This window comes from Panthera uncia, chromosome F2 (genome assembly GCF_023721935.1).
Source record: "Panthera uncia isolate 11264 chromosome F2, Puncia_PCG_1.0, whole genome shotgun sequence".
Lineage (NCBI taxonomy): Eukaryota > Metazoa > Chordata > Mammalia > Carnivora > Felidae > Panthera > Panthera uncia.
The window spans coordinates 65,748,254-65,774,552 of NC_064812.1; the positions used below are offsets into that span (position 1 = coordinate 65,748,254).

The following is a 26,299-nucleotide window of genomic DNA, read 5'->3' on the forward strand; positions in this document are numbered from 1 at the left end:
TTTTATTTTATTTTATTTTATTTTGAAAGGATGGAGGGGCAGAGACAGAATCCCAAGCAGGCTGTGCCCTGAAGCATGGAGCCCAATGCAGAGCTGACAGCACAGAGCCTGCTTGGGATTCTCTCTGTCCTCCCCTGCGCCCACCTTGTCTGTTTGTCTCTCTTGCATGTGCGTGCTCTCTCTCTCTCATAAATATTAAAAAAATCAGGGTTCCTATGGGTGCCACCCCCCAGCACCTCCATATGTTCACTAACCCAGAAGCTCATCAAATCTTGTTCAAGAATAATCTACAGCTCCTCCTTCCCAGCATTGATGGGCGGAGCTGAAAGTTTCGAACCTCTTATCACTTGGTCTTTCTGGTGACCAGTCCCATCGTCAGACTATCTAGGTCCTAGCCTAAATCACTCATAAGCATAAATCTGGTGTGAATAACAAAAGGAGGTTCTGTCACTAAGAACTCCTGTCACTAAGGAGGTTCCAAGGGTTCTATGAGTTCTGCCAGAAACTGGACACAAAGACTAAATATATTTTTTATTATACCACACACCCCATATATGCAATTAATCACTAAGCTTAATTCTGACATAATATTAAGCTGGGATTATTGCAGTGATTCCCAGAGTGGAGAGAGAGAACTCTGAGACTCTGGTCTTCCTCCCACCAATCCGTGCTCTGTGGCCTTGTCTTCTGAATGTAGACCTGATCATGCTACTTTACCTTCTAAAACTCAGTGGGTCCTCTTTCTTAGGGCATAAGAATGAGGACATAATGTTATTTTCCCACTTCTTTTCTTGCCACTCTATTTCCTTGCATTCTCCACACCAAACCCTACTAAATTTGTTTTAACTCCTAGAATGAACTATGCCCTTTGTCTTGCTTCCTGATTTTACAAGTGCAGTTTACTCTCTCTTGGAACAGTTTCCCCTTTTCTCTACCTCTGTGCCTGTCTAACTTGATCTTCATGTTAAGCCAAAATATCAGTCCTCAGGAAGTCTTTTCAGCATCCCAAGGGAAAGCTAATTACTCCCTCTATGTGCTTGCATAGCACACACAACTTTACCTTGGCTCTTATCACAGTGTGTTGCAATTGCCTATTTCCTTGTTTGTGTCCCTATATGTGGTATAAGTTCAGTTAAGGCAGGAACCATGGTTACGTCATTCAAGGTTATATCTCCAGCATTTGGCATTATTTTTGAGATACATTATAAGTGATTTGGGGCAAATTTTTAAACCTTTTTTTGTCTTTCAGCTTATCAGACTGTAAAATGGGAATAGAAATAGTACCTGTTTTACAAGGTTGCTCTGAGCAATGTCCATATATTTAGAGTTTAGAGTGAAATAATACTCGGGCTGTCTCAGTATTCATGTTTGAACAAATTCTGTCATCTAACTTTGGAAACCTCCCACCTTGGCTCACAAAATCAATGTAGAGATAGCAGAGCCCAATAGTTAAAATATGGATTCTGAAGCCAGGTTGCCTGGTTCAAATGCGGGTTCTTCTGTTAACTAGCTTTGTGACCTTGGGTGAGTTATGCCTTCAGTGCCTTCTGATTTACTCATCTATAAAATGGGAATAGAAGTTGTATCTACCTCATAGGGTTGTTGTGTCCCTGGCACAGAGTAAGGACATTGTAAATTTTTAAGTGAAGTAAAAAATAGTAGTAAAAGTACACAGACATTTGGCATCATGTGATTATCAGTGACAGTTGATATGGAATGACTTCTCCCTGGGTCATTGAGCTCCTGCTCGAACACCAAAGCAGGCCAACCTCAGTGGCTCATTTATCGGCTATCCACACCTGCCATTGAATAGGTTCCAAGACCCAAACTTTGTAATGGAATGCAGCCAGTTCTCTAGGGGAGTACAATGTCTGTGAAGCGGGTGGATGAGTACTGATGACTCTCAGGTCAGGATTCACATAATTGCAACAATTTGCAATGCCATTTAATGGCAGCAGGTGTAGGGGATAGAATAGGTTTGAAGGGGCCACCACAGGTGGGCTCTCCACAGATGTAAACTTTGTATCTGGGGCTTGACAGACTTCAGGATTATTTCTGACAGTGGGAAGAACAACTGCCCTTTGCCTAAACTCTTGTCACACTAAGTCTGAAGGCAAATGCTGACATATTTGTGATAGCTCAGTTCATTTACCTTGGAAAGCACAAATGTTCATAATTAGCTCCCAGTTATTCAACATGTGGCCTCTCTTCTGTTCTCCCTCCTACTGTCTAGCTTTTGACAGTTTCTGTATGAAGTAACTCATGCATAAGAAGGCCTTAAATTAAATATGTCCCTCTTACTATTCACTAATAGCTTTGGTGAGAGGATTTTAGGCCAGAAAACTAAAACCATTGGCCAGAACAGAGTTTGAACTAGCCTTGTGTTTTAGGTTGAATTGTATGCACCTCAAAAAGATATGTTGGAGTCCTAACCTCCATTACTTCAGAATATGATCTTATTTGGAGATAGGATCTTTACAGAGGTAATGAAATTAAAATGAGGTTATTAAGGGCATCTGGGTGGCTCAGTTGGTTAAGTATCTGACTTCAGCTCAGGTCATGATTTCACGGTCCATGAGTTTGAGCCCCACGTCAGTCTCTGTGCTGACAGCTCAGAGCCGGGAGCCTGCTTCGGATTCTGTGTCTCCCTCTCTCTCTGCCCCTCCCCCACTCACACTCTGTCTCTGTCTCTGTCTCTGTCTCTCTCTCTCCCTCAAAAATAAACATTAAAAAATTTTTAAAAAAATAAAATAAGTTTAAAATAAATAATAAATGAATTAATGAATTAATAAATTAATTAAAAATTAGGTTATTAGAGTGGACCCTCATCCAATGACTGGTGTTATTTAGGAAAAAAAAGGGGAAATTTGGGCACAGAGATAGACATACATAGAGGGAATACAATGTAAGGAGATACAGGGAGAATATGTAAGCCAAGTAGAGGAGCCCAGATCAGATCCTTCCCTCTCAGCCCTCAGAAAGAATCAACCTTGGCAAAACCTGACCTTGAAAAATGTAGTTTCCAGAACTGTGAGACAGACAGTACATTTCTGTTTGGTACTTTGTAATGGTAACCCTAGGAAACTAATACTGGATTTAAATTGTTACTTAGGTAAGTTCTGTATAAAAGGAACCTATATATCTGTTGGGCCAAACATTTATGAAAGGTGTTTCACCACAGAACAATTTTGTCATATAACACATGGAACATCCTTTGGGAATTACTACCCATAGTGTTTTTGATGTTCTAGGAAAAGATTCAAGTGGAAATCAGGATTAAGACAGTGGGGTGGGAGACAGAGTCCTTAGAATTTCCTTAGGATGGACATTATAGTCATTAATCTAAGGCAGGTGATGTCAGACTAGATAATTCTTTGCTGTGGGGGGCTATCTTATCCATTATAGGATATGTAGCAGCATCCTTAGCCTGTACCTGTTAGATGCTAGTAGTGGCTACCTCCCACTCATGACAATAGAAGTGTGTCTAGGCATTGCCAAATGTTCCATTGGGGAGCAAAATTTCTCCTGGTTGAGAATAGGTAATCTAAGGTTACTTAAAAAGTTGGCAAATTAACACTTATTTTCCATATTAAAAGCACCAAGATTTAGAAGTGAGTCAGGAGGTTGAATTGTGTGTGTGTGTGTGTTTTTGCATGTGTCTTGGGGAGGGATAAGGTAGAAAGATGGGAACCTTCATGGAGTCATTTGCAAAGAGATGCAGAAAAGAGGTACAAGACAAATCTAGGCCCCTTTTACTTTGAGATCTCTGTGAGTTTACTGGTATCTTAGTAACTTTCTCATTTTTGTTGATTTTGTTATTGATTGGGTATGCCTCATTATAGCAAGTGTTAGTAAAACTCTTATGACAAAAAGAATATGTGTGTTTTAAGGAACAAAAACTATGAACAAAGGTACACACATAAATAATCTAGACTTGGTAGAAGACTTGAACCAAACCAAGCTCTTTTTTGCCTCAGAATCTTTGCATGGGCTACTCACCTACCTGGAATGCATTTATCTTAGGATCTTCTCAAACATTGCTTTCAAGGAAAGACTTTTCCTGACCCTTCTCTCTAAAGTAATGCTCCCTGAGGCATAAATTTATTTTCTTAACCTCAGTGGTTAATTTTATTCCAATCAAGGGACAAAGATTTTTTTTTTGAATTTTATTTTATGTACTTTCCTGAAAATATTTTCTTGTCTGTTGTGTGTATGTTAATTTCACCCATGTTACTAAAAAAATGGGTATCATAAAGTTATGCATGAAATAAAGAAAATCCTCTTAAACACATCTCGGGGGAAAATATCAAGTGGCCATTTAGTAATTTATATATTTTTAATAGACTATAATACAGTTTCTGGTTTGAATCAAACATACACACATTTTGCCATTAGTGTGTTTTTCATAAATTAACAATCAGGTATTAGGTATAAAACATTGTGTTTTTTAGAACCAGGCTCAGTGATTTGTTAAAATGATAACCATGTCAGTTTATATATTTTTTTGTGTATAATTTTATATAATTTTCATAAGTAGTTGCACTGAGTGTGTCAGTATGCAAATGTGACTTACCACCATCTAATGGTATCAGCATTTACCACTTCCCAGTGAAGTGTCGAACCCTCACTTCTGTTTAGGTCCCTTTTCCCTTTTCCCCTTTTAAATATCATCGTCTTGAGTATCAGATAGTGTTATCATTTTTGTCTTAATTACCAAATATAACTTAGAAAACTTGTAAGAAGGGTAATCTATTCTGTTTGCCCATATTTCTGCTCTTTATGTTGTTTCTTCTTCCTTCCTGATGCCACAAGTTTCCTTCTTCTGTCATTTCCTTTCTGTTTGAAGAACCTGCTTTAGCTGTTCTTTAAGGGTAGGTCTTCCAGCAACAATTTTTGTTGTTGTTTTCTTTCATCTGAGAAGGTCTTTATTTCCCTTTTATTCCTGAAGGATAGTTTTTCCAGATATAAAATTCATGGTTGACAGTTCTTTTTCTTTCTCATCTCTTGAAATATGTTCTCCTTCCTTCTTGCCTCCATGGTTTTAGATGAGAAATCTGAGAGATATTCTGCCATTTAAGTTGGTGTCCTCTATAGGTAATATAATTTCCCTCTGCTTTTGGTTTTTCTTTGGCTTTCAGTTTTCAGAAATTTGGCTTCAGTTTGCATTTATTTTATTTAGGATTCACTCACCTTTTTGACTATGTGGCTTTATTTATTTACTTTAATTACCAAATTTGGGATTTTTTAGCCATTATTTCTTGGAATACTCTTTTTAAAAAATTTTTTTAATGTTTATTATTTTTGAGAGAGAGACAGAGCATGAGTGGGGGAGGAGCAAAGAGAGAGAGGGAGACACAAAAACAGAAGCACACTCCAGGCTCTGAGCTGTCAGCACAGAGCCTGATGTGGGGCTTGAACCCACAAACTGTGAGATCATGACCTGATCTGAAGTCGGACACTTAACCGACTGAGCCACCCAGGTGCCCCTTGGAATACTCTTTTAGCTATTCTCTTTATTGTCTCCTAGGACTCCATATATTGGATCTTTTGTTGTTGACCCACAAATTCTTGAGACTAGTTTTTGTTTCGCTTTATTTTTAGTCTATTTTCTGTTCATATGGGGTAATTTCTATTAATCTAGTCTCAAGTTCACTGATTCTGTCCTGTTATCTCCACTTTGCTACTGAATCTATCCAGTCAGATTTTAAACGTTTGGTTATTGTATTTATTAGTTCTATAATTGCCATTTGGTTCTTTCCTTTAACTTCTAGTTTTTTGCTGAGATTTTAAATTTTTTCATTTGTTTAAAGAGCATTTTTAATTGCTTATTGAGGCATATTTAAGGATGGCTGCTTTAAAATCCTTGTCGGATATTTCCAACATCTGATTCATTTAGGTGTTGGTGTCAGTTGATTGTCTTTTCTCAAGTTGTGATTTTCTTATTTCTTGGTATGATGGTTTGTATCCTGGATATCTTGGTTATTACATTAGGAGACTTTGAATCTTATTTAGTATTTTATTTTAGCAGGTAGTCACCCTTTTTAGGTTTAGCATGAAAGTCCTGGCCTACTTTTGTAGGCTGTGATTTCAATGAAAATCTAATTTTCAGAGCCTTTGTTGTACTATTTTTGGTCTGATTGGTGCCCTTGTAGTTTTAACAGATCCCTGCTGGTGCTGCCTGAGTGGGTTGAAGAAGCTTCCCCAGGCTGCAAGTATTCCTGGTAAAGACAAAAAGCACTTCCTGGGTTGACCACTTGTGTCAGAATCCTGTCTTCTTCAGAGAAGGTTGTCTTAGGCCCAAGGAGGAAGGAAAGTCCTTGCCATTAATGCCAGTATAGCTCCAGATAGATTCTTCTTGCTGGTTCTGTAGGTTTGCTCAACCCAGAAATTTTGTATCATAACACCCTATTTCCTTCATAGCACTTGCTGTCTGAAATTGTATTTATCTATTATTTTGCTTTTAGTGTCTGTTTCCCATACTAGAAATAGCTCAGTGAAAGCAGAGTTTTTATTTTTATTTTTTAAAAATTTATTGCTGTTTCTCAGAACCCAGACAAAATAAGTTCTCAATAAATATTTATTGAAGGAAAGAAGAAATCCTAAGAGGTAGAGAAGATAATGACAGCTATAAGGAGGAGGGAGAGCATACTGAAATCTTAAAATATATTGTCCATTTGGACAAGAGGGCTGAGATTTTTTTATAAAATTGTTCTTATTTTATTTTGTTTTTTTTTTTGAGTAGGGATTTGAATTTTTATTCTATTTATTTCTTGATTAGCTCAATAAATACTTACTGAGTACCTATTAGGTACCAAGCACTGTGCTGGGGATTTAAAGGTGAGAAAAGAATTCTGTGCTCTGTTGGGCACCACAGACTATGGAGGAAAGACAGGAACTGAAAAAGAAATGACATTGCACTGTAGGTTATGAAGGAGAAATGCAAGTTGTGGGGCAGCAGGTCTTATCAGGCTCCTGTGGGTGGGGAGGGGTCTCCAGTCTTTCACATCCGCATAGTGGATGGAACACTGGGAACTCCATAATCTTAGAATCCTCACCATCACTAACGCTGTTTGAACACTTTTTAAGTGCCAGGCACCCTGCCATTGTTTTCCAAGTCCTGGCATCTTCTCTCTCTCTCTCTCTCTCTCTCTCTCTCCCTCTTTTTTTTTTTTTTTCCTTTTTTTAAGTAGGTTTCACACCTGGCATGGAGCTGAACATGGGGCTTGAACTCATGACCCTGAGATCAAGACCTGAGCTGAGATCAAGAGTCAGATGCTTAACCGATGTAGCCACCCAGGTGTCCCTTTAAACCCTGGTTTCTTTAACCCCCACACCAATCTTTTATCAAGGGTTCTCTTATTGTTATTCCCCTATTTTATAAACAAGGAAACTTGTCCCTTGCTCCCTTGTTCAGGGAGGTCACCTAACTGGTAAGGAGTGGAGCCCAGTGGCTGCTTCCAGGGCCCATGCTCTTAAACCCCACCACTCCCCCCCACCCAGGGGGGAGAGCTCATCTCTACCTCTCCTCAGCCTTGTGCACTTAGGTCAGATTCCCCCTGCCTCCTTGGTGTGCTGGTTGCCTGAATTGCCTTTCTGTAGCTTCATTTGTACAGAAAGAGTGACATGAACAGGTTCTCCTGACCCAGGATGGTTTTGATGGAAAACAAAATGCTATTCATAGTCAATGCTGGGATCAAGAGGACCCTCTTCTCTAGGAACTGAGCCCTGGATAATGGTCTATCTGAATTGCCTGAGGTTCTTTACCCCTCTAATGTCCATAGGTGTGGAATTAGTACTGGGTGTTCCCAACCTAATGGGCTATTCATTTCACTGATGGCTGCTCCCTTCCTTCCTCAGGTTCTTAGATTCATCTTTGAGACAACCATTCCAAAAGAGGGATTTGATGATGTAGAGATTAAGAGGGCAGACTCTGGAGCCACATAGATGGGCTCAAAACCTGGCTCTGGGGGCGCCTGGGTGGCGCAGTCGGTTAAGCGTCCGGCTTCAGCCAGGTCACGATCTCGCGGTCCGTGAGTTCGAGCCCCGCGTCAGGCTCTGGGCTGATGGCTCGGAGCCTGGAGCCTATTTCCGATTCTGTGTCTCCCTCTCTCTCTGCCCCTCCCCCGTTCATGCTCTGTCTCTCTCTGTCCCAAAAATAAATAAAAAAAAAACGTTGGAAAAAAAAAAAAAATTAAAAAAAACCTGGCTCTGTCACTTATTGGTGATGTGACCTTCTGTGGCCATGTGATTACACAGCTCACCTGCAGGTGATACTCTATGTGGTTCCTGTGACACAGGTGGAAAGTGAAAGGACCACTTCAATACTAATACAAAAATACCTATAACTGTTGTTTATTGAGCACTTACCATGTGCCAGGCACTGGGCTAAGTAAGTACTTTCTATCACTGTTTCATTTTATATGCATAGTCATCCTAGGTAGGTGGCAATTTTCAAAGATAACTACCCAGTATTTTCCATCCCACATGCTGTTCTCACAGGGTGGTAGTATCCCTTCTCCCTGAAATTGGGTGGACCTTTGTGATTTGCCTTGACCAATAGAGTACAGCAGAAATGATACTATGTGACATCCGAAACTAGATCATAAAAATGCCATGTACTTACTTTGCTCTCTTGGGTCACTTGTTCTTGAAACCCGACCACTTCATTGTGAGGAAGCCCAGGTCACATGCAAAGCCCTGTGTAGGGTATTCCAGCTGATAGCCCAGATTACATCCCACTAAAATGCCAGCATTAATTGCCAGATTTGTGAATGAGGATGCCTTCAAGGTGTTTCCAGCCCAGTCACTATCTGATTGCAATTGCATAAAAGACTTTGAGTGAGAACTATCTAGCTGAGGAAACTGAGGGTCAGCAAGGTGAAGAAGCCATGGTCACGTGGCCAGTAAGTGGCAGAGCTGGGATAAGAACCCAGGATCCTTAAAGTCTTGACTGGAGAAATGATGCAAGGGGATGAATTATGCACAGACGCAGACTTCATCTGTTGTTCCAGAGCGATCCAGCTGGGAACCCAACCTCAGGGGCTATTGACAGTTTTATTTCTACACATTTATTGAGTTTCTCTTCTAAACCAGACACTCTGTTATGACCTGTGAATTCAAATTCAAAGTGAATAAACAATGGCTTTTGTCCTCAAGGGGCCTATGATCTAGGTGAAGAGACAGACTGTTGATTTCTTCATTCTTGTGTATTTTTCAGCATTGGCAAAGACCAACGGGTGGCTATATAAAACATTGAAAAGATTACCTGGCCCAAGACAGTCTGTTCTACCTCCTCAACTTTGAATTTCTACAAAGATATCAAAATGAAATAGGAGTAGCTGGTTATTTCCGTATTTAAACAAAGGTTCTTCTTGCATGACTGCTCTGAAAAGGAGTTTTAAAGAACTTAAGCCTTTTTACTTGAGTGGAAGAAATGGTGTCTAGTATACCAGTAGCCATCAGAAGAAGGAGGTAGGTGGATTCCTTCCTCTCTGCTGTATTTTCACATATATTTGTTGGGTAGCAATCATATGTACTAGGCTAGAGATACAAAAATAAGACAAGATCCTTGCTCTGAGTCTAATGTGGAGGGAGATGTGAAAAGTGTTATAAGACCGTAAGATGGTCACTTCAGTGGAGGTAAGGATAGGTGTTGGGGAAAGACAGAGGAAGAAGCTCCTCCATCTGCGGTGGAGTCAGGAAAGGCTTTCCAGGGAAGTTAGGCTTTGAGCTGGCCATAAAGAATGACAACTTGCCAGATACCCAACCAGGAGAAGGGCAGCCTCTTGGAGGCTGGAGGAAGGAGGAGCCTGTGTAAATAGTCAGGGAGGCATGACATGTTTGAATATCTATAAGAAATTTAGTATTGTTGGTTTAAAAGAATGTAAGAGGGCCAAGAGGTGGAAAAATAAGTGGAAAGTGAAGTCTGGGACCAGAATACAAGGTCCACTGTGTAGGTACAAGTGTTTGTCTTTTATGGTTTGGTGTGCTGGTTCTCTAGCTGCAATTAATCTGGGAGCCTTTTAGAAAAGACGAGTGCCTGGTCTCAGTTACAAAGATTTTTATTTAGTAGGTGTAGGGTGAGGCCTGAACATTAGTATTATTTTCAAACATTTTATTGGAATAAATTATACATGTTTGTCTCCATTGTGCTGTTCTTTTTTCTCCCCATGTATCTTTTCTTTAGTGCATTATTTTTGACCCTGTTTCCCTAACTCTTGATTGGCCATCATGACTCCAATCTAGCATCACTTACTTCAGGAAGCCTTTCCTGATCTTTCCTGGCTGAGTTATGAATCCTTTTTTGTTGTTCCATAGCACCTTGTACATAATTTTCAGTGAGATTGGTGTCCAGTTGACTTAGTTTGGTTTTGGACATAATACCATGACTGAATTATTACATCCAGACTGAGTCCAGTGGCGGAGGCAAAATTGGATGCTAATATCAGAAGGGTGGTGGCTACTAGGCATCAAAATAGCAAATATATTTTTCAGTCTTATATAAACCTGCATTGTTCCTGAAAATACTTAAAATGGTTGTCTTTCTACTGGAGCAGGAGTTCCCTAAGCACAAATACTATGTAGTATTGACCTTTGTAATTTTTTAAATGTTTATTTATTTTTGAAAGAGAGAGAGAGAGAGAGAGAGCAAGCACGCAAGCAGGGGAGGGGCAGAGAGAAGGAGACACAGAATCCAAAGCAGGCTGCAGGCTCCAGGCTCTGAGCTGTCAGCATAGAGTCCAATGTGAGGCTCAAACTCATGAACCATGAGATCATGACCTGAGCTGAAGTCAGACACTTAACCAACTGAGCCACCCGGTCAGTCCTGTGGTATCGACCTTTGAATACTTAGCTCCAAGTCAGGTTCCTGGCCCAGTAAATGTTGAATAAATGGTTCCTGCTCTCAGATTCAAAAATGTAGTTTATTCTGAAGTCTGCTCTGAATACCATTCATCCTTTCTAAAAGTTAGTTTCCACTTTATTCTTTCATGCCCCCAGGACTTCAAGGATGGGGGAAAAATTTGCACAATGGCTTTTGAAATTATCATCAACCAGAAAACATCTCTGAGAATTTTATTAGCTCCTTTCCGTTTGGCCTCCTGAGAAATGCGAGGATCAATGATAGGAGAGAGGCAGGCAGGCCCAACAGCTGGGATTCAAACCCAATAATTCCATGGACAAGTACCCTTTGTCCTGGCCAGAATTCATGTGATGATAAGCAGGAAAGTAGAAGTTCCTGGACTCGGGTTGAGAGGTGCCCAGCACAAATTAAATTGATTGGGTCAGCTGGCACTGTGGAGGTAGAAAATGTTGTTTTACTTCTGCCTTATCTGCTGAACTTTCTCTAAGGGTCTCTTTTAACTTATATTTTAAAATTGGAGGGAGAAAAAAGCTGGCAGGCAAGGAAGTTTACATGTAATTGCCAGTTTGTAAGCAATTTTCCTAAGTCCTAGGTCATTTCAAAGTTGCCATTTAATGGGCATCGTAGTGTTTCCCTGGAAAAAGCAATGTATTCCATCAAACTCACTCTCCTTCAGGGGCAGATTGGATTTGGTTTTATGAATATAATGAGTTTTCCATAAGGTTTACTTTGCTTTCCACATAGGGTAGTATGATTCATAAAATAAAGTTTTTATGCTTTCATTATTCTTTCCAGAATAAACCCTATTTCCTACAGCTATAATTCCCATTGTAAATCAGCTAGGTCCTTGTGGATGATACTGTGCATTGGATTGTTGTCTTGTGTAGCCACATTAAATGTCACAACATGCATTGGAATAAGAGATGAAAGGGAAGAAGGGAGAGGAGTAGGAGGAGAGAATAGATGGCAGAGTAGCACCTGGGGGACTGAATCTCCCCCTGCTCCACAAAGACAATGTCTCCAACACCCAGATATCCACTGGAGCTCTGGCAAGGAAGATGGAACAGATGGTTGAACTTTTTTATTGAACTGACCATCTCCAGAGACGTTTCCTCCGAGTGATCAAAGCACTCTTTCCAGTGCTGAAGAATGAAGGGTTTACCTCAGAGCTACTGTCTCCTTTCCTCCTCTGTCCCTCATTGGCCAAAATTTATCTGGGCAGATTGGATTGCTGGACTGCTTATTTAATTTGATAGAAATTATGAGTGCTTTAGTGGCCTACCTATCATTCATTCTTCATGTGCCCTCTCACCCCCATGGTAGCAGCACCTTTATTTTCCCTTGGAGTAAGGGAGGGAGGCAGGTAACCAAGAAAACTGCTTACCTGCATTTCTCCCATCTGAGACCTCACAGCTGGCTTACAGGAAAGAGTCCAAATTCTTTGGCATGGGTTACAAATAGGCAGCATAATAAAAGGATATTTTGGGAATAATAATTTGGCAGCCAAAACCAGAGACAGGGAGTAAATTAGTACTCAATTAGAACAGTTTGGCAGGATATGGGCCTCAACCAGGAAGATGTTGTGCCAGAACTATTATTTATTATTTAGAGAGAATTTGGCCAAAGAATATACATACACTGAGAGCCCGTTAGGAACCAGGCCCTATGCTAAGTGCTTTACATATGACAAAAGTAATTCCCTCTTTAAGAGCACCCACACTTTTTTGCTGTGGCACCTTTTACAACTGGTAACTATATATTTATTTGTGTGCTTAGTTTTAATGTCTCGCTCACTAAGTTTCTTTTTTCTTTTTTTTAATATAATTCATTGTCAAATTGGCTTATATACAACACCCAGTGCTCATCCCAACAAGTGCCCTCCTCAATGCCCATCACGCACTTTCCCCTCTCCTCCATCCCCCATTAATCCTCAGTTTGTTCTCTGTATTTAAGAGTCTCTTATGGTTTGCTCCCTCCCTCTCTGTAACTATTTTTTTCCCCCTTCCCTTCCCCCATGGTCTTCTGTTAAGTTTCTCAGGATCCACATATGAGTGAAAACATATGGTATCTGTCTTTCTCTGACTGACTTATTTCACTTAGCATAATACCCTCCAGTTCCATCCATGTTGCTGCAAATGGAATGATTTTATTCTTTCTCATTGCCAAGTAGTATTCCATTGTATATATAAACCACATGTCCTTTATCCATTCATCAGTTGATGGACATTTAGGCTCTTTCCATAAAAGCACTGCTATAAACATTGGGGTACATGTGCCTCTATGTGTCAGCACTCCTGTATCCCTTGGATAAATTCCTAGCAGTGCTATTGCTGGGTCATAGGGTAGTTCTATTTTTAATTTTTTGAGGAACTTCCACACTGTTTTCCAGAGCGGCTGCACCAGTTTGCCTTCCCACCAACAGTGCAAGAGGGTTCCCATTTCTCCACATCCTCTCCAGCATCTATAGTTTCCTGATTTGTTCATTTTAGCCACTCTGGTGTGATGTGGTATCTCAGTGTGGCTTTGGTTTGTATTTCCCTGATGATGAGTAATGTTGAGCATCGTTTCATGTGTCTGTTGGCCATCTGGAAGTCTTCTTTAGAAGAGTGTCTATTCATGTCTTCTGCCCATTTCTTCACTGGATTATTTGTTTTTTGGGTGTGGAATTTGGTGAGTTCTTTATAGATTTTGGATACTAACCCTTTATCCGATATGTCATTTGCAAATATCTTTTCCTGTTCTGTCGGTTGACTTTTAGTTTTGTTGATTGTTTCTTTTGCCGTGCAAATGCTTTTTATCTTGATGAGGTCCCAATAGTTCATTTTTGCTTTTATTTCCCCTGCCTTCAGACAAATGTCGAGTAAGAAGTTGCTGCGGCTGAGGTCAAAGAGGTTGTTGTTGTTTTCTCTCCTAGGGATTTGATGGTTTCCTGTCTCACATTTAGGTCTTTCATCTATTTTGAGTTTATTTTTGTGTGTGAAAGTGGTCCAGTTTTATTCTTCTGCATGTTGCTGTCCAGTTCTCCACCATTTGCCAAAGAGACTGTCTTTTTTCCATTTGTCCTGCTTTGTCAAAGAGTAGTTGGCCATACATTTGTGGGTCCAATCCCAGGTTCCCTATTCTATTCCATTGATCTATGTGTCTATTTTTGTGCCAATACTATACTATCTTGATTATTACAGCTTTGTAGTAGAGGCTAAGTCTGGGATTGTGATGCCTCCCGCTTTGGTTTTCTTCTTCAGTATTACTTTGGTTATTTGGGGTCTTTTGAGGTTCCATACAACCTTTAGGATAATTTGTTCTAGCTTTGAGAAGAATGCTGGTGAAATTTTGATTGGGATTGCATTGAATGTTTTAGATTGCTTTGGGTAGTACTGACATTTTAACAATATTTAGTCTTCCAATCCATGAGCATGGAATATTTTTCTATTTCTTTGTGTTCTTCAATTCCTTCATGTTCCTTCTTCAATTTCCTTCATAAGCTTTCTATAGTTTTCAGCATACAGATCTTTTACATCTTTGGTTAGGTTTATTCCTAGGTATTTTATGGTTCTTGGTGCAATTGTAAATGGGATCAGTTTATTTCTCTTTCTGTTGCTTCATTATTTCCACCCACTAAGTTTCTATCTATGTGCCTGTCACATAGTAGATGCTTGAAAATGACTATGTCTTAGTTACCACTCTTGTGCAACCTGGATTCATGAGAAGAAACTTCATGGAATTCTAGGAAGACTGAATAAGGACACAGAAAGGGGCTAAACCAGGCAGCTCTGGGAACCTCACCAACTTGACCACTAGAGAATTTGGCCATTAACTTGACAGCTCCTAATGCTTCCACACTAGCGCTTTCAGTTTAAATTCTTGAGAGAGAGATTCTGACTGGCCCAACCTAGGTCAGGTGTCCACTCATGATTCAATCAGCTCTGATAAAAAAGGTGAAGTAACATAGTAGGTGCGTGTTGGCAAGATTCTGTCTGCCTGTGTGTGTGTGTGTGTGTGTGTGTGTGTGTAGGCAGTTCTCAGAAGAAGAGGGTTACCGGGGCTGTGAAGGTAACCTAAACGGTGTTTACTATGATACAGTACTGGAAGGAAGAATGTGACAACAATGTATAGAGATGTTTTTGAAAAGAAATGCATTGCAGCACTGTGTCTGGATTCCAGGGTTCCATTCCTAGACCCAGTACTTCCTATGTGATCCTGGGCAAATTACTTATCTCTCAGTCCTTCATGTCCTTATCCACAAAGTGAGGATCATGACAGTATTAGCTACTTGGACTTGTTACAAGTTTTAAAAGAAATAATGCATGTAAACCATTTAACAGTGCCTAGCGCTGTGAGCACTCAGCAGATGTTAGCGAGCATCATTCTTGCAACGGAAGATTAGGAATATCTTTTTTCCTCTTAATGAAATAAAAAATCCCATCAGGACTCTTCTAGGATAGTTGACTTCTGGGACAGAGTAGGGCTTAGTGTGCTGAAGAATTTCAAATTTGGAGAGAGAGGATTTCAACAAGTCCCAAATGTTCATAAGATCATTTGCTCTTCAATTTTAACTGTTTATTAAAACTGCAGAGCAGATTTAACATCAGTCTCCACAAAAGCCCTTAAAAAAATCAGTTTTCGTACTTGCTGGATCCACTGGCAGCAGAGGACAGAGATTGCAGTTCAAAAGCATAAGCTCTTCACCCAGACCCAAAATTGAAGGCCAGGACCCATAGACCTGTGCTAATAGGGAAGTGATTGAGTTAACCATTTTGGCTGTTCAAGGCTCCTGACCTAATCACTTACTAATGCTTTTTTTTTGTTTAATGTTTATTCATTTTTGAGAGACACAGGGGGCGGGGAGGGGCAGAGAGACAGGGAGACACTAAACCCGAAGCAGCCTCCAGACTCTGAGCCGCCAGCACAGAGCCCCCAGCACAGAGCCCTACGCAGGGCTCAGTCTCACAAACTGTGAATCATGACCTGAGCCACCCAGGCGCCCCTCACCTACTAATGCTTTATGTACAAGGTGAAAATCTCGTAATCTTGTAGCTGTTATAGCAGGCAAAACAGGCAATTGGATATGCTTATGGATCTATTTGAATTAAAGATCATTGCTTTTATTTTTTCACATTTAGCAACATATTATAACCTGAAACACATATTACAAATGTCAACCTGACTTCTCAAAGCCTAATGAATTACTTTATGAAGGTCACAAGGGGCAGTGAGAAACAGCTTGGATAAGGGCCCTTCAGAAACTTTGTGGAGTGATTGTACTATCAAATGTGTGGTTTTCTTTCAATTTAATCATGTCCTGCTTTTTGTTCCCTAAGGTCTGAGTTCTTGTTTTACATGCTGAGGGATTTATTGATAACAACCTGCATTTTAGGTCAATTTACATAAGGGAGATTAAAATTATGATAATTCCTTTGCAATTCTGATTGTTGTTGTTTTTTTTTTTAAAGTAGGCTTCATGCCTAATGCAGAGCCCAGTGCAGGGCTTGAACTGACAACCCTGAGATCAAGACCTGATCTGAAATCAAGAGTCACAAGCTTAACCCACTGACACCCAGGTGCCCCCGATTGACTTTTGATTATATTATTTTCTTTGGTTGTCAGGTCATTTATCATTTAAATGCAGGTCAACGCAGGTTGAGCATTAAGGTGAAGGATTCTCCTTTAAAAACATTTCACTCGAGGGGCGCCTGGGTGGCTCAGTCAGTTACGCATCCCACTTCAGCTCAGTTCATGATCTCTTAGTTCCTGGGTTCAAGCCCTGCGTCGGGCTCTGTGCTGACAGCTCAGAGCCTGGAGCCTGCTTCTGACTCTGTGTCTCCCTGTATCTCTGCCAGTCCCCTGCTCATGCTCTATCTCTCTCTAAAAAATAAACATTAAAAAAAAACCCAAAATAAAAACATTTCATTCCAAGTTTCAGTGTTAGTACTGGAAAGCAATTTAGAGATTGCTGGCCCACACCCTATGTACTGAAGATGAGAAAACTAGACACCTGAGAAGTTACATGATTAATTCAAGGTCACTCATCTGTGTAGGGCAAGTGATGGACTCTGGATTAATAGATGAAAGGTGAATCCGCTGAATGTCATGATCAAAAAAGAAGTTATACATTCTATAGAAAAGTTGGTTACTGTGACGATTATTTTGTTTTACACTTTGTGGCTTTGATGTTGCGTAGACAATTCAACTTTTTGCATTTGTTCTCCAAGGTGCTTAGAGATCTCACGAGTACACTTCTATGTAGAAGGTTCTAGGTACTTCTACCAGATACGATTTTATGCATTAACTTTTGTGGCTCAGATATGGCTTTGTCTAACTTCATGATTCCCATCTGCTAGTTTAAACCAAAAAACTCAGTTTTAGTTATTGGATTGACCAATAAAATCTCATTTGGTTACTTCCATTTCATGGATGGGTGTAAATACATTGTATTCATTACAGCTTTTGCTTATTTAATTGTGAGATAAATAAAGCCCTCCAACTCAAATATAATATTAAGAAAAAGCAAATGAATTGATGTATGCTCTTATTAAAGTGGTAATCATTGGGAAAAGCTAAAAAGCCTCTTTGCAGATAGGTCTTGCTTGCCTTCCTTTGCCCATTTCATATAGAAATCTTACTTGGGGAGCATTCTGACCCTTCTAAAAAACATTAAAATTGATGGAGTTCCGGAAGATGGCGGCGTAGGAGGACGCGGGGCTCACAGCGCGTCCAGCCGATCACTTAGATTCCACCTACACCTGCCTAAAGAACCCAGAAAACCGCCAGAGGATTAGCAGAACGGAGTCTCCGGAGCCAAGCGCAGACGAGAGGCCCACGGAAGAGGGTAGGAAGGGCGGCGAGGCGGTGCGCGCTCCACAGACTGGCGGGAGGGAGCCGGGGCGGAGGGGCGGCTCGCCGGCCAAGCGGAGCCCCCGAGTCTGGCTGGCAAAAGCGGAGGGGCCGGACAGACTGTGTTCCGACAGCAAGCGCGACTTAGCGTCTGGGAGGTCAGAAGTTAACAGCTCTGCTCGGAAAGCGGGAAGGCTGGAGGACAAAGGGAGGGAGAGCTGCTGAGCCCCCGGACGGCAGAGCTCAGCTTGGCGGGGAACAAAGGCGCCAGCGCCATCTCCCCCGCCCATCCCCCAGCCAAAATCCCAAAGGGAACCAGTTCCCGCCAGGGAACTTGCTCGCTCCGCGCAAACACCCAACTCTGTGCTTCTGCGGAGCCAAACCTCTGGCAGCGGATCTGACTCCCTCCCGCTGCCACAGGGCTCCTCCTGAAGTGGATCACCTAAGGAGAAGCGAGCTAAGCCTGCCCCTCCAGCCCCCGTGCACCTTGCCTACCCACCCCAGCTAATACGCCAGATCCCCAGCAACACAAGCCTGGCAGTGTGCAAGTAGCCCAGACGGGACACGCCACCCCACAGTGAATCCCGCCCCTAGGAGAGGGGAAGAGAAGGCACACACCAGTCTGACTGTGGCCCCAGCAGTGGGCTGGGGGCAGACATCAGGTCGGACTGCGGCCCCGCCCACCAACTCCAGTTATACACCACAGCACAGGGGAAGTGCACTGCAGGTCCTCACCACGCCAGGGACTCTCCAAAATGACCAAACGGAAGAATTCCCCTCAGAAGAATCTCCAGGAAATAACAACAGCTAATGAACTGATCAAAAAGGATTTAAATAATATAACAGAAAGTGAATTTAGAATAATAGTCATAAAATTAATCGCTGGGCTTGAAAACAGTATACAGGACAGCAGAGAATCTCTTGCCATAAAGATCGAGGGACTAAGGAACAGTCACGAGGAGTTGAAAAACGCTTTAAACGAAATGCAAAACAAAATGGAAACCACAATGGCTCGGCTTGAAGAGGCAGAGGAGAGAATAGGTGAACTAGAAGATAAAGTTATGGAGAAAGAGGAAGCTGAAAGAAAGAGAGATAAAAAAATCCAGGAGTATGAGGGGAAAATTAGAGAACTAAGTGATACACTAAAAAAAAATAATATACGCATAATTGGTATCCCAGAGGAGGAAGAGAGAGGGAAAGGTGCTGAAGGGGTACTTGAACAAATTATAGCTGAGAACTTCCCTGAACTGGGGAAGGAAAAAGGCATTGAAATCCAAGAGGCACAGAGAACTCCCTTCAGACGTAACTTGAATCGATCTTCTGCACGACATATCATAGTGAAACTGGCAAAATACAAGGATAAAGAGAAAATTCTGAAAGCAGCAAGGGATAAACGTGCCCTCACATATAAAGGGAGACCTATAAGACTCGTGACTGATCTCTCCTTTGAAACTTGGCAGGCCAGAAAGGCTTGGCACGATATCTACAGTGTGCTAAACAGAAAAAATATGCAGCCGAGAATCCTTTATCCAGCAAGTCTGTCATTTAGAATAGAAGGAGAGATAAAGGTCTTCCCAAACAAACAAAAACTGAAGGAATTTGTCACCACGAAACCAGCCCTACAAGAGATCCTAAGGGGGATCCTGTGAGACAAAGTACCAGAGACATCACTACAAGCATAAAACATACAGACATCACAATGACTCTAAACCCATATCTTTCTATAATAACACTGAATGTAAATGGATTAAATGCGCCAACTAAAAGACATAGGGTATCAGAATGGATAAAAAAACAAGACCCATCTATTTGCTGTCTACAAGAGACTCATTTTAGATCTGAGGACACCTTTAGATTGAGAGTGAGGGGATGGAGAACTATTTTTCATGCTCCTGGAAGCCAAAAGAAAGCTGGAGTAGCCATACTTATATCAGACAAACTAGACTTTAAATTAAAGGCTGTAACAAGAGATGAAGAAGGGCATTATATAATAATCACAGGGTCTATCCACCAGGAAGAGCTAACTATTATAAATGTCTATGCGCCAAATACCCGAGCCCCCAGATATATAAAACAATTACTCATAAACATAAGCAACCTTATTGATAAGAATGTGGTCATTGCAGGGGACTTTAACACCCCACTTACAGAAATGGATAGATCATCTAGACACACAGTCAATAAAGAAACAAGGGCCCTGAATGATACATTGGATCAGATGGACTTGCCAGATATATTTAGAACTCTGCATCCCAAAGCAACAGAATATACTTTCTTCTCGAGTGCACGTGGAACATTCTCCAAGATAGATCATATACTGGGTCACAAAACAGCCCTTCATAAGTTTACAAGAATTGAAATTATACCATGCATACTTTCAGACCACAATGCTATGAAGCTTGAAATCAACCACAGGAAAAAGTCTGGAAAACCTCCAAAAGCATGGAGGTTAAAGAACACCCTACTAACGAATGAGTGGGTCAACCAGGCAATTAGAGAAGAAATTAAAATATATATGGAAACAAACGAAAATGAAAATACAACAATCCAAACGCTTTAGGATGCAGCGAAGGCAGTCCTGAGAGGAAAATACATTGCAATCCAGGCCTATCTCAAGAAACAAGAAAAATCCCAAATACAAAACCTAACAGCACACCTAAAGGAAATAGAAGCAGAACAGCAAAGGCAGCCTAAACCCAGCAGAAGAAGAGAAATAATAAAGATCAGAGCAGAAATAAACAATATAGAATCTAAAAAAACTGTAGAGCAGATCAACGAAACCAAGAGTTGGTTTTTTGAAAAAATAAACAAAATTGACAAACCTCTAGCCAGGCTTCTCAAAAAGAAAAGGGAGATGACCCAAATAGATAAAATCATGAATGAAAATGGAATGATTACAACCAATCCCTCAGAGATACAAACAATTATCAGGGAATACTATGAAAAATTATATGCCAGCAAATTGGACAACCTGGAAGAAATGGACAAATTTCTAAACACCCACACTCTTCCAAAACTCAATCAGGAGGAAATAGAAAGCTTGAACAGACCCATAACCAGCGAAGAAATTGAATCGGTTATCAAAAATCTCCCAACAAATAAGAGTCCAGGACCAGATGGCTTCCCAGGGGAGTTCTACCAGACATTTAAAGCAGAGATAATACCTATCCTTCTCAAGCTATTCCAAGAAATAGAAAGGGAAGGAAAACTTCCAGACTCATTCTATGAAGCCAGTATTACTTTGATTCCTAAACCAGACAGAGACCCAGTAAAAAAAAGAGAACTACAGGCCAATATCCCTGATGAATATGGATGCAAAAATTCTTAATAAGATACTAGCAAATCGAATTCAACAGCATATAAAAAGAATTATTCACCATGATCAAGTGGGATTCATTCCTGGGATGCAGGGCTGGTTCAACATTCGCAAATCGATCAACGTGATACATCACATTAACAAAAAAAAAGAGAAGAACCATATGATCCTGTCAATCGATGCAGAAAAGGCCTTTGACAAAATCCAGCACCCTTTCTTAATAAAAACCCTTGAGAAAGTCGGGATAGAAGGAACATACTTAAAGATCATAAAGGCCATTTATGAAAAGCCCACAGCTAACATCATCCTCAACGGGGAAAAACTGAGAGCTTTTTCCCTGAGATCAGGAACACGACAGGGATGCCCACTGTCACCGCTGTTGTTCAATATAGTGCTGGAAGTTCTAGCATCAGCAATCAGACAACAAAAGGAAATCAAAGGCATCCAAATTGGCAAAGATGAAGTCAAGCTTTCGCTTTTTGCAGATGACATGATATTATACATGGAAAATCCGATAGACTCCACCAAAAGTCTGCTAGAACTGATACATGAATTCAGCAAAGTTGCAGGATACAAAATCAATGTGCAGAAATCAGTTGCATTCTTATACACTAACAATGAAGCAACAGAAAGACAAATGAAGAAACTGATCCCATTCACAATTGCACCAAGAAGCATAAAATACCTAGGAATAAATCTAACCAAAGATGTAAAAGATCTGTATGCTGAAAACTATAGAAAGCTTATGCAGGTAATTGAAGAAGATATAAAGAAATGGAAAGACATTCCATGCTCATGGATTGGAAGAATAAATATTGTCAAAATGTCAATACTACCCAAAGCTATCTACACATTCAATGCAATCCCAATCAAAATCACACCAGCATTCTTCTCGAAACTAGAACAAGCAATCCTAAAATTCATATGGAACCACAAAAGGCCCCGAATAGCCAAAGTAATTTTGAAGAAGAAGACCAAAGCAGGAGGCATCACAATCCCAGAATTTAGCCTCTACTACAAAGCTGTCATCATCAAGACAGCATGGTATTGGCATAAAAACAGACATATAGACCAATGGAATAGAATAGAAACCCCAGAACTAGACCCACAAACGTATGGCCAACTAATCTTTGACAAAGCAGGAAAGAATATCCAATGGAAAAAAGACAGTCTCTTTAACAAATGGTGCTGGGAGAACTGGACAGCAACATGCAGAAGGTTGAAACTAGACCACTTTCTCACACCATTCACAAAAATAAACTCAAAATGGATAAAGGACCTGAATGTGAGACAGGAAACCATCAAAACCTTAGAGGAGAAAGCAGGAAAAGACCTCTCTGACCTCAGCCGTAGCAATCTCTTACTCGGCACATCCCCAAAGGCAAGGGAATTAAAAGCAAAAGTGAATTACTGGGACCTTATGAAGATAAAAAGCTTCTGCACAGCAAAGGAAACAACCAACAAAACTAAAAGGCAACCAACGGAATGGGAAAAGATATTTGCAAATGACACATCGGACAAAGGGCTAGTATCCAAAATCTATAAAGAGCTCATCAAACTCCACACCCGAAAAACAAATAACCCAGTGAAGAAATGGGCAGAAAACATGAATAGACACTTCTCTAAAGAAGACATCCGGATGGCCAACAGGCACATGAAAAGATGCTCAAGGTCGCTCCTTATCAGGGAAATACAAATCAAAACCACACTCAGATACCACCTCACGCCAGTCAGAGTGGCCAAAATGAAGAAATCAGGAGACTATAGATGCTGGAGAGGATGTGGAGAAACAGGAACCCTCTTGCACTGTTGGTGGGAATGCAAATTGGTGCAGCCGCTCTGGAAAGCAGTGTGGAGGTTCCTCAGAAAATTAAAAATAGACCTACCCTATGACCCAGCAATAGCACTGCTAGGAATTTATCCAAGGGATACAGGAGTACTGATGCATAGGGGCACCTGTACCCCAATGTTTATAGCGGCACTCTCAACAATAGCCAAATTATGGAAAGAGCCTAAATGTCCATCAACTGATGAATGGATAAAGAAATTGTGGTTTATATACACAATGGAATACTACGTGGCAATGAGAAAAAATGAAATATGGCCTTTTGTAGCAACATGGATGGAACTGGAGAGTGTGATGCTAAGTGAAATAAGCCATACAGAGAAAGACAGATACCATATGGTTTCACTCTTATGTGGATCCTGAGAAACATAACAGAAACCCATGGGGGAGGGGAAGGAAAGAAAAGAAAAAAAAAAAAGAGGTTAGAGTGGGAGAGAGCCAAAGCATAAGAGACTGTTAAAAACTGAGAACAAACTGAGGGTTGATGGGGGGTGGGAGGGAGGGCAGGGTGGGTGATGGGTATTGAGGAGGGCACCTTTTGGGATGAGCACTGGGTGTTGTATGGAAACCAATTTGACAGTAAATTTCATATATTAAAAAAAAAAACATTAAAATTTTCTTTTTATTATAAAGTATACCATATATGCAGAACAATGTATATAAACCTATGTGCATAGTTCAAATAATTGTAATAGTTTTGCCTTTTTAAAAGTGTGTTTAAAAGATTTTTTTAATGTTATGGGGTGCCATAACACCCCAGTTAAGCCTTTTTAAAAATGTGTTTAAAAGATTTTTTTAATGTTATGGGGTGCCATAACACCCCGGTTAGGCATCTGCCTTTGGCTCAGATCATGATCTTGTGGCTCATGAGTTCAAGCCCCATGTCAGGCTCTGTACTGACAACTCAGAGCCTGGAGCCTGCTTCGGATTCTGTGTGTGTGTCTCTCTCTACCCCTCCCTGCCCCTCACTTTCTTTCTCTCTCTCTCTCAAAAATAAACATTAAAAAAATTAAAAAAACCTTTTTTTAACGTTTATTTATTTTTGAGAGAATTTTTTTTAATGTTTATTTATTTTTGAGAGACAGCGCCGTGTGTGCGTGTAAGTGGGGTAGGGGCAGAGAGAGAGGCACAGAATCTGACACAGGCTCCAGGCTCCAAGCTGTCAGCACAGAGCCTGACACCAGGCTCCAACTCAGAACTGTGAGATCATGACCTGAGCTGAAGTCAGACACTTAACTGACTGAACCACACAGGCACCCCCAAAAATGTTTTTTTTTAATTTATTTTGAGAGAGAGAGAAAGAGAGTGCACACATGCAAGCGAACACACATGGGGAGAGGGAGAGAGAAAGAAACCCGAGGAGGCTCCATGCTCTCAGCGAAAAGCTCAGTGTGGGGCTCCTTCTCACTAACCATGAGATCATGAGCTGAGCCGAATGAAGAGGTGGACACTTAACCGACTGAAGCCACCCAGGTGCCCCATTTGGCTTTTCTTTATAGGATCACACCTGTTTGTATTCTTCAACAAAAAATGAAGTATTAAAAACTCTATGTTTTATAAAATGGGATCATGCAGTGAGTATTCTTTCATTCTACACTACATTTGCATGTTATCTTTCATTCTACACTAGTGACAGTCATTTGTATTGTTGCATGCAATTGTAGTTTAAAAAAAATTGCTGTATGGTATTGCAGTTATGTAACTGTTCTACAATATATTTACCCATTCTACTAAGGATGGGTATTTAGGTTGCTTTCAGTTTGTGTCTATTATGAATGATGTATTACAAATAAATCTGTATATATCTTCTGCTGAACATTTACAAGGATTTCTTTTATTTTTTATTTTTAATTTATTAAAAAAATTTAATGTTTATTTATCTTTAAGAGGAGAGAGAGAGCGAGCAGGGGAGGGACAGAGAGAGAGGGAGACACAGAATCCAAAGCAGCCTCCAGCTTCTGAGCTGTCAGCACAGACAGAGCCCAATGCGGGGCTCGAACCCATGAACTATGAGATCATGACCTGAATCAAACTCAGATGCCCAACTGACTGAGCCACCCAGGTGCCTTTACACGATTTCTATAATGTTTACATCTAGGAGGAAATTGCAGGGTTACAGTGCATGCTCATAATTAAATTGGTTTATAATAATTATTATAAATACTCTTTTCCAAAGTACAGTTTATCTTATTTGCAGAGTCTGCATTTATGATTTCTCCTACTTGATAGAATTCATCTGTAACTCCAAAGTCTATACTCATGCTGTTTTCATGGTGAATTACAGACAGGTGCAGAGTGGTAAAATATTTTGAGTTGCCAGTGTGCACACTCCCAGCTGAGGCTAAATAAGGTGACACTGCCTTCTTGCTTCAGCCCTCTTACTATAAACAAGTGTCCTTTATATGTCTGTTAGTGCTAAGTTTTTCATATTTTTGTGCTTTTCATTGATTTCACCATTTAAAATGGCCCCCAAGTGTATGCAGTGCTGAAGTACTGTCTAGTATTCCTAAGCACAAGAAAGCTATAATATGCCTTACAGAGAAAATATGTGTTTTAGATGTTTCCTTTAGGCATTAGTTATAGTGCTATTAGCCATGAATTCAATGTTGGTGAATCAACAATATATATTAAATAAGGTGTCTTTGAACAGAAACACACATAAAATAAGTTTATGTATTGATTGGTTGACAAAAACATTGTGACCAGAGACTTGCAGGAAACTATTCCTTTCCTTCCCCCAGGAGCAGTGGGCTCACCATTTGCTAATTCAGTGTTTGTGGCAACTTTATAGAACATAACTACTCCCGATAATGAGAATCAACTGTAGCTGGATATATTTGCACTTCTACCAGCAATGGATGAGAGTTCCCAGTGAGCCACATTCTTTTATTTTTTCCAATGGGCCACATTCTTGAAAACATTTCTTAATGTCAGATTTTTAAAAAATTTTCCCATCTTGCACATGTGCAATAATATTCCATATATATGTCCTTTTAAGTTTATTTATTAATTTTGAGAGAGAGCATGAACAGGGGAGAGGGGCAGAGGGAGGGAGGGAGGGAGGGAGGGAGAGAGAGAGAGAGAGAGAGAGAGAGAGAGAAAATCCCAAGTAGGGATTCTCTCAGCAGGAATGTCAGTGGGAGCCTGACATGGGGCTCAATTTCAAAAACTGTGAGATATGTCCTGAGCTGATATCAAGAGTCAGACCCTCAACCAACTGAGCCACCCAGGGGCCTCTCCATATATATATGTTTTGTGGTAATTTTTCCCAATGTGACATGCCTGTTCATTCTTACTAATTATGTGTGTGATTCTCTTCCTTTTCCTTCCTCTTCTAATGGTAGCAGTTATTCCCTTATGAGGCTGCCATAAAACAGAAAATAGAGTGTATAGAAATCAGAGACTATGCATGATTCACTTCCTGTATGTTTCTGTACTCCTTCAA

General features: G+C 40.5%; 1 protein-coding gene across 4 annotated transcripts in view; it reads left to right on the forward strand.

Annotated features, from left to right (window-relative positions):
- Positions 1–26,299, forward strand: part of CRH (corticotropin releasing hormone) — a 324,530-nt gene that overhangs the window by 167,593 nt on the left and 130,638 nt on the right. Inside the window, exon 1 of one of the 4 annotated variants that reach the window (XM_049633322.1) lies at positions 9,259–9,471. The exons of the other annotated variants lie outside the window; for them this stretch is intronic. The gene's annotated coding sequence lies outside the window, so the exon portion shown is untranslated. Of the gene's footprint in view, positions 1–9,258; positions 9,472–26,299 lie in introns of those variants that run through there. 4 annotated transcript variants of the gene reach the window in all.